The sequence below is a fragment of the Rhyacophila brunnea genome, unplaced genomic scaffold (genome assembly GCF_057557595.1).
Source record: "Rhyacophila brunnea isolate RB1 unplaced genomic scaffold, BYU_Rbru_1.0 scaffold_15, whole genome shotgun sequence".
In the NCBI taxonomy this organism is placed as follows: Eukaryota; Metazoa; Arthropoda; class Insecta; order Trichoptera; family Rhyacophilidae; genus Rhyacophila; species Rhyacophila brunnea.
In genome coordinates, this window is record NW_028232806.1 from 27,856,645 (window position 1) to 27,874,771 (window position 18,127).

Consider the following 18,127-nt stretch of genomic DNA (forward strand, 5'->3'; position numbering starts at 1 on the left):
GTTGTGCCGAAAGTATCCCAAAAACAACCACAAACACATTGGTTAGTGTGCACTAGAGACTGCATACTTCCTATTTTGTTTCAAAATATTACAGTCAAACCCTGATGACAAGTGATTTTCTCGCTCGCCGTAACCAACTATCCAACTAAGGGTCGAACCGACTTGAGAAGCTTCCCCTTTCAACTGACATATGGGGACACTCCCAAGCATATGATATTACTCTGACTAGAAGACTCAAAGTAAGTACCTACTTCATGGAAATGATTGGGATGGGTGATGGCAGAGCATTCAAGAATATTGTCTGGACCTGGATTTATCTTATCTTTATCTTACCTAATTCTGTTTATTCTATCCAGGAATTTATTATAAGTATTTTTAAAGATTTCCTCGTGTCTTCCAAAGCTTAATTTTATTGATATAGGTGCTTTCAAAATAGTAATCTTGGATTCAAATCACACCTTCGTCAATATTGCTGTATTTTTTTTAATCACCTATTTATTTTTCATTAGATTAAGCCCATATTATATATCTATAATTTTATACTCTGCTTTCTTCTTACTATCTTCTTGCATAGATGTTGAGTGGAAAGCTACAACCCACATATTTTGTTTAAATCCATATTGAATATCGAAAATATGGAATAATTTATAGCACAGACTATAAATCAAAAATTTAAATCGTTATACTTTACTGCCTGATGAACAGATCATTGTGAACACTTATCCCAAAATAAGCCGTGTGTAATCAAATAATTATTTTATCTTATTCGACTCGGATATTCCTTATAGTCAAATGTTGATTCATATCACCAACTTATTACCTATGCTACTATGATTAATTTTTAAGTGGTTTCCTAATATTAGTATACTTCCTCAAAACAATGAACGTTAACCACTTATACAAATTTTGTGATTCAGTAAATTAGATATTATGCTTAAAACTTGTTTATCAGATCTAATGATTTGTGGCAAAACTTGCTTAAGTCACTGCTTAAATTAACACATACTATATTAATTATACTTATTTCATTCGATTGTCCATATAAACTCAACAACAATTCTTTGAAAGAAGCATAAACATTAAACCCCTCCGATAGTATCTACAATGTTGCCCGTAACGTGATTGAAATACCAGCCGTTTACAATAAATATTAAATAACAAAATCCGGGAAACTAGGTATCCTGTGCGAGTGACATCACAGTACCGCCCTCGTAGTGAAATGGCAATAATCAAATAAAACGTTAAAACAGTACACCATATTCTTTTTTATTTATAAACAATGCTTCCAACCATATAATATTATTTTTTCTACAGTATTAATTCTCCAATATCATCCAGAAATAGCTATCAATGACGAAAAATAATATTTATTATTTTTATTTATATAAAGTCGAGCTTAAATATTGGGACTATACCTAAATAAGATTTCACATTTATATTTTTATAAAAATCGATGTTTTTTTTAAATAAATATAGAAAATATTAAAACTATGAATTAGTCAAAACTCATAAACTAAATTTTAATAATAAATGTGACTATAAAATATAATGTAATAATAACGTAACTGTGGACATAAATATGTAACAAATTCAGATTTTTTTTACAATTTTAAGTGTTTATCTTTGACTTAAAAAATATATATTTTTCTTTTTAATGTTTTCAGATACATATGTATTAACTAATACAGTTGAAATTATAAATTATCAAAAAAGTGTCTCAAATTGCAAGCTTCATATTTTTCCGCCAGGTGCCTCTGGTAAATAGAAGCCTCCCCTTTAATTTATTATATTATGACATACATAAATTATGGCAAGCACACATCCTTACTAAATTGTGAAGTTTTGTGACAAAGAATTACAATTTTACTCAATGTGAAAATATAGCTAGGTTGACGATCACTGCAATGTCGTCTTTGGAGAAAACAATCAACGCAGGAAAATTATTTTCGATCAATAAACTTTTTGTAATACGCTACTTTTACTATGCACGGGTAGTATATTGGCATATTGTCATATTGGAAACGAATTACTCGGATTGTTTCATACAATATTAGCTAGAAGGAGAACACAATGGAATATGGAGAGATTGGATAATTCTGTCGTGGAAATAGAATATATTATTAGTCTTTCGTATTTTTTTAGTGATTTAGAAGTTATAGTAAGTTTGGGAACTTTAATGGTCTGAAATAGAAACAACAGAACTTTATAGGCAATAATGCCTGCTGATTACGAGAAACGATCGAAAAATTTACGAATAATAAATTTTATATTATAGTAGTAAACATTCCAAAACTTTCATATTTCAATATTATTTTTCATGTCAAAAGTTGTATACTTATTTAATACAGTTTTCCAACGCTGTATATTTTTTTATTACTATTATTTTTGCTCTAAAGCCTGTTTGATAAGCGTGCTTTCTTCAAAACTACTCTCCCGACACTTTTACGAGGCCCGTTTGTTACCCGTGTAAACATCATGGCTCTGCCCCACAAAGGGGGGCTGACAGGGTTCTAGCCTGGGGGCCCGGCGTGGCGAGTCAGCCAGATAAGTGAGCTAAACACACATTACAATTTTACTCTACTAGTTACGAAAAGTCGCCTGCGGCGCTATTTTCCTCCAGGAATATTGACATCTTAAAATATGTGATTGTGCCATGAAAATTTTAATTATTGTGTATCGATACTTGACAACGCCATAATTCCAGTGGACGTATTAAATACCTAATAAAAAATGCTACAAATACACTGATTGCCTACCCTTATTTTTACCTGGAACACCATTTGGAAAACGATACTGTAGTGTAGACTGTCACACTGCCTTTAACATAAGCGATGGGTAGGGAGGCCCGCCTATGGATGTGGGGGCCATGGTAAACATACTTGTGAAATTAATGTATTGCTTTGTAATATAAATATTAAATTTTGTATATATGAAAATGTTGTCGACTATAAATCGATACTAGGCGATTATTTATCGTACATAATTTGAAAACTCTTCTAAGAAATATATAACCACTATAAAAAATCACACCAATTTACACCCACGATGGCCGCGTGGCTTAAGCGTCAGCCTATAGCATCATGGGTCCCAGGTTCGAATCCTGTGCCTGACAAATAGGTACATATATTATTTTTCAATATGTATGTGAATCAGAGTATGGACCTAATAGGTTGAGCAAGTGGCCGACATTCATTTCTCGTAAAAACAAAATCTGTTAATACAAACCTCCACTCTGTAGAGGCGAGGCCCATAATATGATCTTATTAGGATCAGACATGGTCGAAAAAAAAAAATTGACAAAAAAATACGATTCTATGCTGAGCGCCCCGATTCATGCTCATATGCTCTGGCCACTAATCTATACGTGTCCGATCTAATTACGATAACGTTAACTAATGGTACCTATTTACAATACGCTCTGAAGCGCTTTCTAAATTGCGTTCATCATTAATTGACAATCGGCTTTTGTATTTTAAATCAAAGTACCTATTGAATTACCTTAATTACTAACCGGTGTCAGGATAACTCCAATTTTTTGTTATAACGTACTTGCACTTGCTAATAATCTAATAAATTAGTTTTTGGGAACGTCTTCGTGAAGCGGCCAAGATCCATATCGGATTAGAGACTCCATGAAATGATGTGCTAATATGAAGCTGTTTATATTTTATTTATGTGGGTACCTATTTCTAATCCACTTCACTTAGGTACCTGTAAATGACATTAATGTGTACCTACACAAATTTCACATTGTAAAACAAATGAATCCATAACCTAATCTGATTTGAATATTTGAATTCCATTCGACAGTCTGAGATTGCCGTGTAGCATAAAATATTTCCATAGATAATAAAATCCTATCTACCTACCTGATAGTACATGCTTGGGGGAATTCATAATCACATGAGTCGAAAGTTCGACGGCCGTTTATGGCAACACTGTTGTTAAAATGCTGACTTGAATAGATGCACAATAGTGAGTATGAGTTCAGAAACCTTCTCAAGGGCTAACTATGTAGGTACTATAAAATGTAGATAGAATAATGAAACATTAAATAATAATGTTAATCTTTTTTCACTGTTATGTGGATGGAATCGTAGTAGATAATTATTACACTTTAAGAAATTTATTGGAGTATTTTAAATACAATACTTACATTTAATTGTGCTATTTTTGCTATTTTTACAACGTTTTCATTAGGTCGTATTCTTATTTGTCCGGTGGTTGTTTATCCAGTACAAATCTTGAAATCGATTTTTAACTAACTTCCCGACTAGCTAGACATTTGAAACTTTTAGAATATGTCAGAACACAATGCCAATGCATTTTTTAAATACTTTTAGCCATCTTTAAGTAGAATTGAATTCATTTTGAGTTAATTCTGTTTTGTATGAAAAGTTATTTCGGAAGAAATCCGTAATCCAATCCACTATTATTGGTTGCTAGGGGTCGTTACTATGGAAATCAATAATATTAATAATATTACTAATACTAATATTAATAACCTACATTTCCGCTTTTAAACTCGAATATTTGTAACGCGGTCGTACCAATGTATCTACCCATATTGATCCGACGGAGATATAGATTGTTAAAGCTCAAAAGTCGAGAACCCTGATAAAATTCCGTGTCTCACAGCCATACATTTGCACAGATAGTATGCGCACATTGAACAAACGGCATTTGGTCCTCATAGAATATAGCTTTAACCAAGTGAAGTTATACATACACATTTTTATTTTGTAGATGTTTTTTCGGTTTTCAAATAATAATTTTATCACTTTTTATTCACACCACATGCATATTGTTTCTACGATACACATCTTCGCTCACATGGTGAGCTTTTTCAAGTATGGGTAGCGACATTTACATGTTAGTTTGTGTAGGGTTATAATAATTATTCTCAATGCTATGGGGGTGGTATAGAAAGGAATGTAATATGTTGTGGAAAGAGACAGTTTCATAACATATAACCAAAGTATAACATACATAAAAATACTTTCAAAAGTAAAGATACATCTTTAAATAACAGTGGCATCTAGGAATTAAACATCTATTAACAAAAATATCTTTATTTATTCTTACAATAGGTACATAACATATTTCAATCCGTATACTTTTCAATAGCGATCAATTAAATGGAATAAATTTTATAATAATTGATACATACCTATTTTTCACCAGTGGCGCACCTGATCTCATATGGGCCCTCAGTGCCTCGAGGGTAGAAACGTAGTGGCCCTGTGCTTACAGGCTGATACATTGGCGTAGTATAACATAGGGTTAAATAAAAAAATATATTTTCTTTAATTGTGGCTATAAAATAGAATGGCATGATACTGGCTGGCATTACTATATTGTCGAGCTTATTTTATAAGCTAAATACCGTGAAATATTTGCAAATATTTATGTGAATTGTTTTACTTATGTATTGCATGGTTATTTCAGTAGTTGACAATCAAAACTAGAAGTCTCCACTATTGGCCGTTCAGAAATAAATAACCTTTTCTGTAATTCGGTTTGCAATATTATAAACTTATCAGGGAACTCAGAAATAATGGGAACTGAAATACCTAATTGGTGTGGAGTAACAGGCAACCGATCTAGAGTATGGAAGAATATAGTATAAACTTAAACACGTGTCAAGAATACGCTTGTACTTCGTTCAGACAACTGCTCTCCGTTTATGCACTGACGCTGATACTATATTGGTGTATATATAAAAGTTGCAACACACACTATTGCACGTCGATAATGTGTGGTTCATTTTCGTAGGACACTCACACATTCAAAATCGTTTGTCAAAATGTAGTGTATAGGGGTAGGTATAGCATATTAGAATTATATTTATTAATCTGTTATCATTTTTCTGGATTGCATGAGAGGAGTTGGTTCAGACTGAGAGCGAGCAGAAGCTACCTAGAGTCCGGCGTTCATGTCACGTCGCTCGCGGACGGAAAGCATTGTGTCATCGCGTTCGACTGTTGCAAGTTTTCAATGGGAGGGAACGAGAGGAAATGCAGTGTTAATTTGCTGAAGCGGGGGGGAAACCGCACGCCAGCATAAATAATACGGGCTCTTCACTATATTGTCATGACTGCAAAAATCGGGCGTGAGGAACTCCCATCTAATTTTAAATTCATTAGCTGTTGAGCTTCCTGGCTTTAGGCTTCCATGCAAATACGTATAACGTTTTTTCTTGATCAAATCTGGTATAGTCATTCCAGGTGTGCTTATATGATGCATAAGTGGGGCTTGGAAGAATCCCCACTTTGCAAATCTGATGAGATTCAAACCACAGAGCAGATCGTGAAGTCATATAAAATGATACATTTTTTCTGCATTTCTACCACACAAAAACAGGTTGTCAACAATGACTGAAAGAGAATTTGTATTTTTCTCTAAAGTGTGTTGACACCACTGGTCCAGGAGCACCCCAATAGCACTGTTGCCCCCCGCGATATGCAAACACGGGGCCAATTAGCAGCGCGCCCGCGGGCGAACACCCATTGTTGCTCGACGTCCACTGCGATACCTTTCCGTTTTGATATCATGTGTGGGGTGAGCAAGAATTTCAATTAAAGAGTTCATTAAAACCAAAGATATTGAAGAAAGCCTTTCCTTATAGAAATGGAGCAATTATCTGTTGTAAAATAATATATTATATTATTCTCTTGACGTAAAAAAAAATATCTATAACCATTAGTATTTACAAAAATATTGATTTTTTTTATTCTATCTTCGAAAAATACGTTGATAGTGGAAATGAAAAAAACGCTATAGAGTACAGAGAACATTTTTAACTTTATCAAAGGTATCAGTTGAGTAGGTATCAACATATTTTTAATTTGAAATCTAAAATATATTGTAGTATTTTCACCACAGAACAGATAATAAATAGAATTCCGATAGGCTATATACCAATACAGTAAATTTTGACGCAGGGTCCTACGAAAATGAACCACGCATTATAGACATGCAATAGTATGTGTAATTCACTAATATTAAATGAGCGTCAATGCATAAACCGAGAGCAGTTGTCAGTATTCGACGTATGACGTATTCTTGACACGTGTTTAAATTTATCCCGTAATCTTCCTTACTCGAGATTGGTTGCCTGCTTCTCCTTACCCGTTAGCTATTTCAGTTCCTATTATTTCTGAGTTCCCATATTTTCACACTACAATTCTAATTATTTTCATATTGAATGATACTTACTGGTGAAAAACCATATCAATGCGATATTTGATCATTTAAATGCTTGCAGCTTGGCGATCCCGTAACAGATAAAATAACGCATTCTGGTAAAAAAAATGGCAACACGATGTTTTTTCATTTAAATACTTGCATCTCATTGATTTGAAAATAAGTACATAAAATAACATCATAATAATAAAACAGAATAACATAAGCGATGTATTATCCGCGGGCTCCGGGTACGATTCCCGACAAAGTCACAATACACTTATATGTTTTATTCAAAGCATAGGTGCTTATGAGATTGTTCAACTTCTACTACTACTGCATTACTGTTTTGCTACAATACTGCAAATGGCGCCACGTCGCCTGTTGTACCGTTAAAATGAATAACATAATTAAATGTTGAAAAGATACAATATAATATTTTTATACAAAAAGTCTATAAACAAGTTTGCCACCCTTTTTATAGTTTGGCTTATAAGAGACTCAGTGAGAGAAAATCATGTTTGCCTCTAATCTAGTCTATGGATATCTTACAATATTGTAGTACCTACCTACCGAGTGTGGTCACCCTACAATTATTTAAAATAATCAACTGAAAACATTTATTATTTAAAATTCATTAATTGGATCATTTGATTCAAATTATTTATAAAAACAAACACAAATAAAAACGTATTTTTAAAAGCTTAAACATAATTATTACTTCAGCATGTTATAATCTAACATAGGTACTTACTCACTCATACGAGTATTTTTATGTTGTTTTCTTTTTTGTTTTGTTACAATTAAGATTGGAATGGTTTAGCAGTTTAGCAGGAACGGAGAAAGTATATTGGTAGCTGACACATTGTTTAAATAATTAACTATAATAATAACTCCCACAATTATAATACCTAGCTCAGTCGCAACTACGAATTGTTGCAACACGCTACGGACTGCTTTATCTTTTCGATATGGTAAGTGCGTCACTGCGTCGAACGTGTGCGACTCGCTGCGGAAATAGTATAGTCTGCAGTTTATCGCTTCGATCGACTTCCGATAATATGCACCTACCGCACCAATACTACATTCCGATACAATCACCCACTAAAGAATTTTCCAGGGTTTTTGCAAGGTGGTTTCATAGGCCCTGGCCGAATTCAAATTAGCAATACCTGATGCGGGTAGACGAATAGTTTTCAATAAGGCATATTTCTCACCCGGCACAAATTTCATTTGAATAGCATCAAGTAGAGTAGTTTGCGTGCCAAAGTCCTTAAAGAAACCTCGATAGTAAATGCGAGGTATCTATAAAGGCATCTAGGGGAGAAGAGAAAAAAAGTGGATGTGACCAGCCGTAGGCTTAAGATTCTACGTGTGTACTAACGCTAATTACAACGTTTTTCTTAGTTCGTATTCTTATTTGTCCGGTGGTTGTTTGTCCGGTACAAATCTTGCAATCGATTTTTAACTAACTTCCCGACTAGCTAGACATTTGACACTTTTAGAATATATCAGAACACGATGCCAATGCATTCTTTTAATACTTTTAGCCATCTTCAAGTAGAATTAAATTCATTTTTAGTTAATTCTCTTTTGTATGAAAAGTTATTTCGATACCATTATTGGTTGCTAGGGGGTCCTAGCAACTAAATTATTAAATAATATATACGTGCGTTACTATGGAAATCAATATGACATGTCATTATTCAGTATTACTATCAAGTACAATTTTTTTTTGATCGTTTAAGCTAATCAAGTCAAGTTTATATGATTCAATAGAAAATTTAAAAACGTTGTTAGTATATATAAAGCTCTTTTTATCTTGTAAAATTTTTATAAATATGACGTTATATTATCTTATTTTCATGAATTATATATTTTAAATCCTGTCATAACTTCATGTGTGAAAATGTAGTGAATTATGGCCCCATAGTATCCCAGTATTTTTTTATATAAATCAGACAATACCGATATATTCGGTATTGGTATTGAAAATGGATACAAAATGTATTAATTAATATAAAAGGCTTAACAGGACTGTATTTTTGTCGGGTTATGCGATGTCTGGTTTACTTCCGTGGCTCTTCACCGTCCATGGTGACCAGCAATGCTATAAAATATTAATATGTTAAAGAGTGTTTTACATATAAATATATGAATTATATTATTACTAGATACTGTAGTACTATGTATGTGATAGGTACTGTAGTACGGTAAATCTGTTTTTTTTAATTATTTTACGAATACCGGTATTCAATAGGAAATACCGGTATTGGTATTTTCATGCGGTATTAAAATCCCTGCTGACAACCCTTTATAAAATCACACAACCTATGGGTTGGGAACCAATAATTTAAGTTTATTCGTAATAGTGACAATATGTTTTTTTTTGTTTTGCAGTCCATACCTACGAAGGATTTTGACCGTTTTTTTCTGTCCGCAAAACGATGTCAGAATACCTAATGACAATAAAAAAAATAACCTGACACCACAATTATCATTTAAATAAGAGAAAATCCAAATATTTTTTAATCAGTGACTAACTTTAATTTAGAAACTCTCCACAATATTTATGATAAAATAATAATCAGTTTAAATGATGATACAAAATAAAGTTGGGGGGGACAAAACAAAATTCAATATTGTATGAAGTCGCCTTTATCTTCTGTTCATAATACTTAGCTGGCCGACCTGCCAAGCCAGACCCCCAGGCTATTTGGCCATGAAGTGAATACCTATATAGAATATTTAAATACCTACTACAGTTTGACGTTTTCGTTTAGCTCTTACTTAATATTAATTTCAGAAAACGCTTCACGATAGATAGGCACTACTACTAAAAATATATTGCATAACTTTATAGCTAATGTATTTACCAATTTGTTTCCAATTAGCAACTTCAACACCATTCTTTTTTTATGGGGAAAGAATCAACTTCAGGTTGGTAAAAAAAAACTGAAATGATTTACAGGCGAACACTTTACAGGCGTTTTGTATAATACTTATTGTGGCACAGGTTATCATTAGAGAAAATACTCTTACAGACATTGTATTTAAGAGTGTGTTTTTGTATACGAAGAATAGCTGTGGAACATAATAATCTCTCGGCTAAAAATGAAGCACAGGTAAATACAAATGTATTGTATAAACTTATCGAATTGATTATAATTTTTTTTGTGAGAATTATCCAACTTAAGATAACTACATATTATCAATGTTTGGAAATATATTAAAAACACGTTAAAATTACACTCATAACTCTTCTTCGGGTAATGGCCAATGGGTATAGTTATTTCATATCGATGAAATGTATTTTGTTCGTAAATGAAGAGGACAGGTACATAATTTGATAAATATCACAGAAAAAGGGTAAAGCCATGTGGGATTCAAACCAGAGCGTTGGAGCAGAGCTCAGAGCAGGAGCATGGAGCACTGGAGCAATGAAATTTTACCCGGAGCACCGAAAATTTGTAGTGCTCCACTGCTCCGGATGTTTTTTTTATTATTAAATTTTCGTCCTAAAATCCAATGAAAATAATGTATTTTGACACTACTTTGCAACACTGGAATTATTTGAAATATGGCAACACTGCCGAGTGATAAATAATCTCACTTTTTTGACAGAAGGGGCAAATAATGAGAGACGATTTACTCTCGGAAATTTTGTTTAATAGAACTAATTGTAATGAAAATGACGATTATTTTAAAACTACATAGGTATTTTTTTTTAACTTTTTTTAAACATAATATAATATGTAGATACTTATTAAAACTTTTTACCCGGAGCGGAGCTGGAGCGGAGCAACTCAAAAAAGGGTCCGCTCCAACGCTCTGCTTATATTCAAACCTCACATAAATTATTCATTGTCCGCGTGAATGCTCTAGCCCAGGGTTAGTCAACCTTTTTCCCTACCGCCCTCTTTTGTATCTCTGTTAGTAGTAAAATTTTCTAACCGCCCACCGGTTCCACAATAATAGTAATTTATAAAGTAGTAGAGTAACTTAAGTTTATAAAATTTATAAAGCAGAGTTACAGCAAGTTAAAGCATATAATAATAATTACTCACCAAATACTTTATGTCAAACTTATACTAAGTTTTGCAGAATAAATCTTTATAAAACAACTTATGTACTGTAGTTAAATCTATATTTTTATTTATAGGTACTTTAATTCTGTATTTATATCTACATTTAATTAATTAAATCATTACTGAGATCCCTGCGGCTGATGCTGCGAAAGTAAATACTGGATATCTGGCTCAATTTTTGTGAGGAACAAACGAAGGTCTCCTTTTTCCGAAATATTCAAGCGGTTTCTTTCTTTTGTTACGTAACGTGAACTTAACTTACGGGAGGGCGATGCAAATAGTATATTTTCTGAAATTTAAATTGTCATGGGGAATTTTATGAAAACATAATGAAAATGTTTTTAAAACCCCTACCGCCCACCATCAAAGCTGGAACGCCCACTAATCGACGGTAGGGACCAAGTTGACTACCCCTGCAGTCTAGCCTCTAAGCTATCGACCTTCCTATGATACATACTAATTAAAATTAATCTACTAGGTACCTATATATTATACGCGCTCTTTTTCAACCGTCTCATCCTCCGTTCTCCGTCTCCGTTCCAATCTTCGCCAAACAACTTTATCAATAAACAAAGTCTTCAATAATATGTAACGTTCATGGCCCCCACATCCTAAAGCGGGCCCCCAGGCTAGGATCTTTGGCGGGCCCCCTGCTTATCACTAAGGATAAAGGCAGTGTGACGCTCTACAGTAGCGTTTTCCACATGGTGTACACGGTAAAATTGATGTGTAGGTATATTTAGTGTTTTGTAGTATATTTTAATACATCCATTTGAATTATGGAGATGTCGAGTATCGATACACCATTAAAAATTGTGTCGTACAACCACATAATTTTAAATAATATCATTGAAGGAAAATAGCGCCGCAGGCAACTTTATTTTACTATTAGAGCATTGTGATGTGTGTTCATCCCACTTATCTGGTCGAGCCTCGCCACGCCGGGCCCCCAGGCTAGAGCCCTGTCAGCCCACCCTTATGGGCGCCATGGTAACGTTATAATAATGATGAATTTCTTGTTAGTTCTCGTGTTAGTTTTTTATAATACCTTGTCTTGCCGTTAACGTAATTTAATTTAATTGAATTGACTAATCATTTTTTAATATTTTTTGTACTTAAGTATTTAGATCAGGGGAGGGCAAACTGCGGCCCGCGGGCCACATGTGGCCCGCCGGGTATTTTTTTGCGGCCCGCCATCATTAATTGTACTTCTGATTACGAATAACTTTTTTATATATTTTTTAAAAATATTGACAATAGATTAAAATTTGAAGAATTTGTTGTTTCGTTAATGTATTATCTCAGTACGTCTTCCTTGCGTCTCGTCTCACACTATGTAACCACTATTTTCTATGTTGAACATCGTGACACATTTAAATACTTTTAACTCTGCGTTGCAAGGAAAAAAAATATATGCCCATGATATGGTGAACAGTTTGAGTGGATTTCAATTAAAACCAATGACATTAATATGGACGAATCATCTGGAAAAGAAAATGACACTCACTTTATTGTCGGGTCTGCCGAATGGCATAATCTGTTCTAACGCCATTACAATAAAGGTGATATTGCTATAAATTCCTGATGCTTTTTGTTGGTCTGCCAAATGGTTTGGTTCGAACGGGTTCGCTCAAATGAACATTGACATTAGAAACACTGCTCTAACGCCATTACAATAAAGGTCATATTGCTATAAATTCCCGATGCGTGATATCGCATAATGGAAATTGCGTGACGTCTACCTATACATGCGAATTTACTTGCTAGCTACTGTATTGAGTGCGTCGTCCATTAATAATGTCATTGATTAAAACTCAAGTTGTTCCTTCAACAAATATCGAATAAGAACGTGGACCACTTTCCAACTATGAAGTTGCTGAATATACCAGAATATAAATTTGAAGAATATGGTAAAATTATTAAAGCTCTGAATGACGATTTTTTACAAAGATTTGGTGACTTCCGAAAAATTGAGACAAGTTTAGCAACAGTACGCGATCCATTTTCAATAGATATTGATAGTGTACTGACAGAGCTACAACTTGAGATTATTGGTCTGCAGTGTGACACTGATTTAAGAGAATTGCATCGTCGTGAAGATATATCCAAATTTTACAATGCCCTTAATTCAGACAAATTCGAACAACTTAAAGATTATGCAAGAAAAATGTTCGTTGTTTTTGGATCAACCTATATATGTGAACAAACATTTTCGATCATGATCCTCAATAAAAATTCTTTACGATCAAATATCTCCGATGCCCATTTACAAGCAGTTTTGAAAATATCAACCACAAAATTAACACCTGAATTTGAAAAAATGTACAACACTTTCATTCTTCTCATTAATTTTTTTGTAATGTTTATTTTTCGTGATAATAAATAGTGTATATCTAAAAATGGTATTTTACTTGCGGCCCGCCGCTCATTTTGAATTCTTGAATTTGGCCCTCCATCCAAAAAGTTTGCCCGCCCCTGATTTAGATGATAACAAAAGGGGGGTAATACAAATCACAAATACACTCATTCTTTTAGTTTGTACGATTATAGATAGATCTTTGCGTTTTTCTGTAAAAGTAATATAGGTACGTTCTAATGATAGTTTTCCAATATAAAACGTATGATTATTTCATTATTTATTTTTTAAAAATGCCGTTTACCCAGGCGCCATTTTAGATTTCTGGGTTTTATTTCGCCGTCTACGCCGTATGCGCGAATAAAGAGCCTCTCTCTGTACTAACAATGCGCCAGAATTTACATGCAAAAAATACACACAATAGAACCATAACAGGCAATTAGCTGAATGGAAGTTATTACTATGAAACCTCTCTGTACCGAAAAGCGGTCGGTCGATAAAACAGGTGTCCGACAATAATTATACAAATTGATTGTTATTTCTGAATATCTCCGATAGGTTGAGATGTCAATCAAATTAAATATTATATTGATATCGCATAAATCCATAAATAAATAACGGGGACTCATTTGGATCGTTGGCTCTTACGTCACTCGGCAATAAGGATATACAAATGAAGAATGGAAATCAGCATAACAGTTGTTTACTTATTTATCTTCTTCTTATTGTGCCATCCCCTAGCGAAGATCGGCCACCATCAAGGCGATCTTATCTTTGACGTCCGCTACCCGGAACAGTTCAGTGGAGCTGCACTCGTACCAATCACGGAGGTTCTTAGGCCACGAAATGCGGCGCCGTCCTCTGCTACGCTTACAGTTGATCTTTCCTTGAATCACAAGTTGGGGAATGCTGTACTTTTGTCCTCTCATAATGTGGCCGAGGTACTGTAGTCTCCTGGTTTTGATACTACGTAGAACTTCTCGGTCCTTCCCCATTCGATTGAGAACTTCAACATTTGTCACCCGGTCAGTCCAAGGAATTTTGAAGATGCGTCTATACAGCCACATCTCGAAAGCTTCTAGCCTCCGTGACATCTTATTTATAACAATGACTATACGTGATATGGCCAAGACTCACTGCAACGGAGGTCTTATTTGATTTCAAATATCAGATTTCAGATTTTAAAAACGCCGCCTGTGTCCCCGTGTGTCTTCGCCCTAATCCAGGGCCGTTGTACCCAAGGTGCAATAAGCTTATACATATTAGGGGCCCCAATAAAATTTATTAGGTAGGTACCTACTTAGTAATTTAAAAAAATATTCATATGCTTTTGCTTTTTTGTTTGGAAAAAAACATCTAGTATTCTTATCAATTCAGACTAATTAGATCAAATCGACTTAATCGATTTTGATTAATTGTGTTACATAATTAATTTTAATTCAGAATAATGTGGGAAAAAGCCTTCTGCCTTGCGAAATTGCAGGTACTCTTATACTGGAAACTAGAAAAAATCTCAATGTGAACTCTCGGAAATATACTTTTTGACTAGACCCCGAGGGCCGAGGCCCTACCATTTTGGGGGCCTATGGTAAATCTAGTCCTGAGTGCACTACTCTTGGTAGTATGTGAGAATCAACATAATATTAGCCATTGCTGCGGACATTTTCTATTGAAATTTCATTCTCAAATATTAGATAAATACCTTTTTGAGAGCGGAAAAAAACATAAGTTGTTTCCCGGAAACCGGAAATGCAGTTTGATTTCCACAAAACTTTAAATAAACATTTTACAGCTAGAAATGACTATCTCCTTAATATAAGTTTCCATCAACCAGGGCTGCACTGTAGGAAATAAAACGAAATTAGTAATTCATTAATTGATTTATTATTCTTGCCAACGTCGTTACAATACAGGGTGCAGGGGATACAAAAATTATGGAACGTGATTTACCTTCAGGTGTGGTTGTAATAAGGTATGATTCTCATGTTGGAGAAATATGTGATAAGCTTAAGTACGTGGTTAAAGGATATGTTATTATCAATATTTACGTACGTATGTATTAAAATATTATATCCATTAAAGTCTGTCATGTAAAAGCAACGTGCATTCAATATTGGTAATATTTTATGACATCCAAGGTACTCGTATTAATTATTGTAAGGCCTGCCCTGCATTAAGTCATGAACAAAAATTGGCTTCAAATTATCGGTCTATGGCAACTGGTTTTCGGGTTTCTATCTGTTTGGATATTGTTCTGTAGCATGGTGGGATTTGGATTTCTCTACGATAACTCTCTATCGATTCCTACTTATTTCCACTATCTTTAAGTTTCCGGGCAGGCGGCACCAATCTTTTCTTAGGCTTTCAGCCCACCTCTTCGTTAGTTTTCCCCTCGTTCACTAATGGCTTACTACCAGACTCCCATTTCATCGTTATTTTCGATCTCATATTCTGTAATTCTTCCCACGGCCACATGGTCCACCTATCGCAATCTTTGTAACTTATAGTACGAGTACCTATCTATCTGACTATCATGTTCTATATTCAAACTCCGAGCTTTGCTTTGGATGCTGTAGGTTTCAGAAGATTAGTAAGCCAGAACTAAAATGTCGCCCTTTTCCATTTTTTATTTAAAATTATATGTGAATTTATTATCTATCGTATTTCTTCTTAGCTTTCAATTCCAGGAATTGTTTTACATTTCTTGCATGCATGTGTAATAGCGGATATGTATTTATTTACAAGGCCACATCAAAGAACTTGCAAATTTCAAGAGTTCAATACGTTTGTATTTTTATCTCAATTATGACAGATCAAAAATATCCCGTGCAGTGGCGTTTCGAAATAACAAACAATAATATATTATATTGTTATGTTATTCTTTTATTAATTCCAATTTTAACAAAATATTTCGCTAACAAGTCACAGTAAGCAAATCCGTCTACACAAAAAAAAAAACAAATATCTGTCTTTATAAACCCGCCGTGCTCAAATGATCGCATGTGGAGATGAGACCCTGAAGAAATGACAAATGAAAGCTGATTATGCGGCGTGTGCAGTTTGGATTATAAGGTATAATGGTGACTTGTACCGCGTGTACCAAGATTCGAAACTCTCCACGTTCATCAAACAATTGAGGTTGAACAGGCCATAAATCCAGTGCATGTCAAAGACACGTGGTACCAAGAATGGTTTTCGTTGAGAAACCTGAAAGAAGGAGGCTGTTCGGAAGGCCATTGATCCGCTGTGAGGAGGACCCATCTCAACTTCGATGACTAGAGACGGGCTGCAAAGGATCGCACCACCTGGAAGAACGCGATGGAGAAGGCCAAGACTCAAATTGGTCTGTAATGTCATCGGAAAAGAAGTAGATGAAAGTAACATCATCACCCATTTCTATTCCAAGCGGAATTCAACCAATGACATCCGCATGCTTTATGACCATGAATTTAATTCTTTTTCCATCGATTTTTCGTGCTATCTAGTAAACAAATTAGAGCCGCTACTCGTATGATTCTTTGCCCCAAATATCTAGAAATAGAAAGAAAACTCTTTTGATGTTCGATTGTTTTGTATGTGAAAAGATTTGTTATTTTTACCTACACTATTAGCGTTATGCAAGTTTTTTATTGTTGAAAATAAATCACCATTACTCGCAAAAATGACAGACAGGCGAAAGAAACCTCTTTCATGTTTGCAAATAAATACGCAAATTCGCAAAATTCGTTGGGATTCAATGCATATTATGGATAATAATTATTATTTTAACCACTAGCAGTGTTTCCCAATTTTACACAGTGCATGAACCCCTTTAGACGTGGATTTTACCGATGTCCGCGTCCGGCGTAGATACGCTTTTGATGACTTTTTTTCTTTCTAAGCTACCACTTCCATTCAGAATCATATCTGAGACCTTTTTTAGTCTTATGACATGCCAATTAAATAAATCCTCTTAGATTCTATCGATGTTTTTTTCTTTTCTTTTAACATCCAAGCATAACTACGCAATGTCATGTTTTCATAATACTTTTCCGATGTATAGAATTATAGTATTTTTAGTGTCGTATGGCTAGATTTTTTTCTATATGTCTTTATGGATACCTCGCATTTAGGCCCGTTTCAGACGGGACACCGGTGACGCGCTCGATATAATATAGGAGCCTAGGAGGCCTTTGTATTCGAATAAACGGGTATTTGTATTATGTTTATAAACGCCCCAGAGCTTATGAGTCAACGCATAATTTCGCGTTCTAAATTAGAACATAAAACTGGCTGCGGTAATAAAAACATGTGTATCGGCGGCTTGAGAATGTAGCGGCCGACGGAAAAGTGTACCAGACACGCGTTGACCCATTAGCTCTGGGCGTTCATAAACATAATACAAAGCCCCCTTTATTCGAATACAAGGCCTCCTTATTATATACGAGCGCGACACCGGTGTCCCGTCTGAAACGGGCCTCACTATCAAGGTGTCTTTGAGGACTTTGGCACATAAACT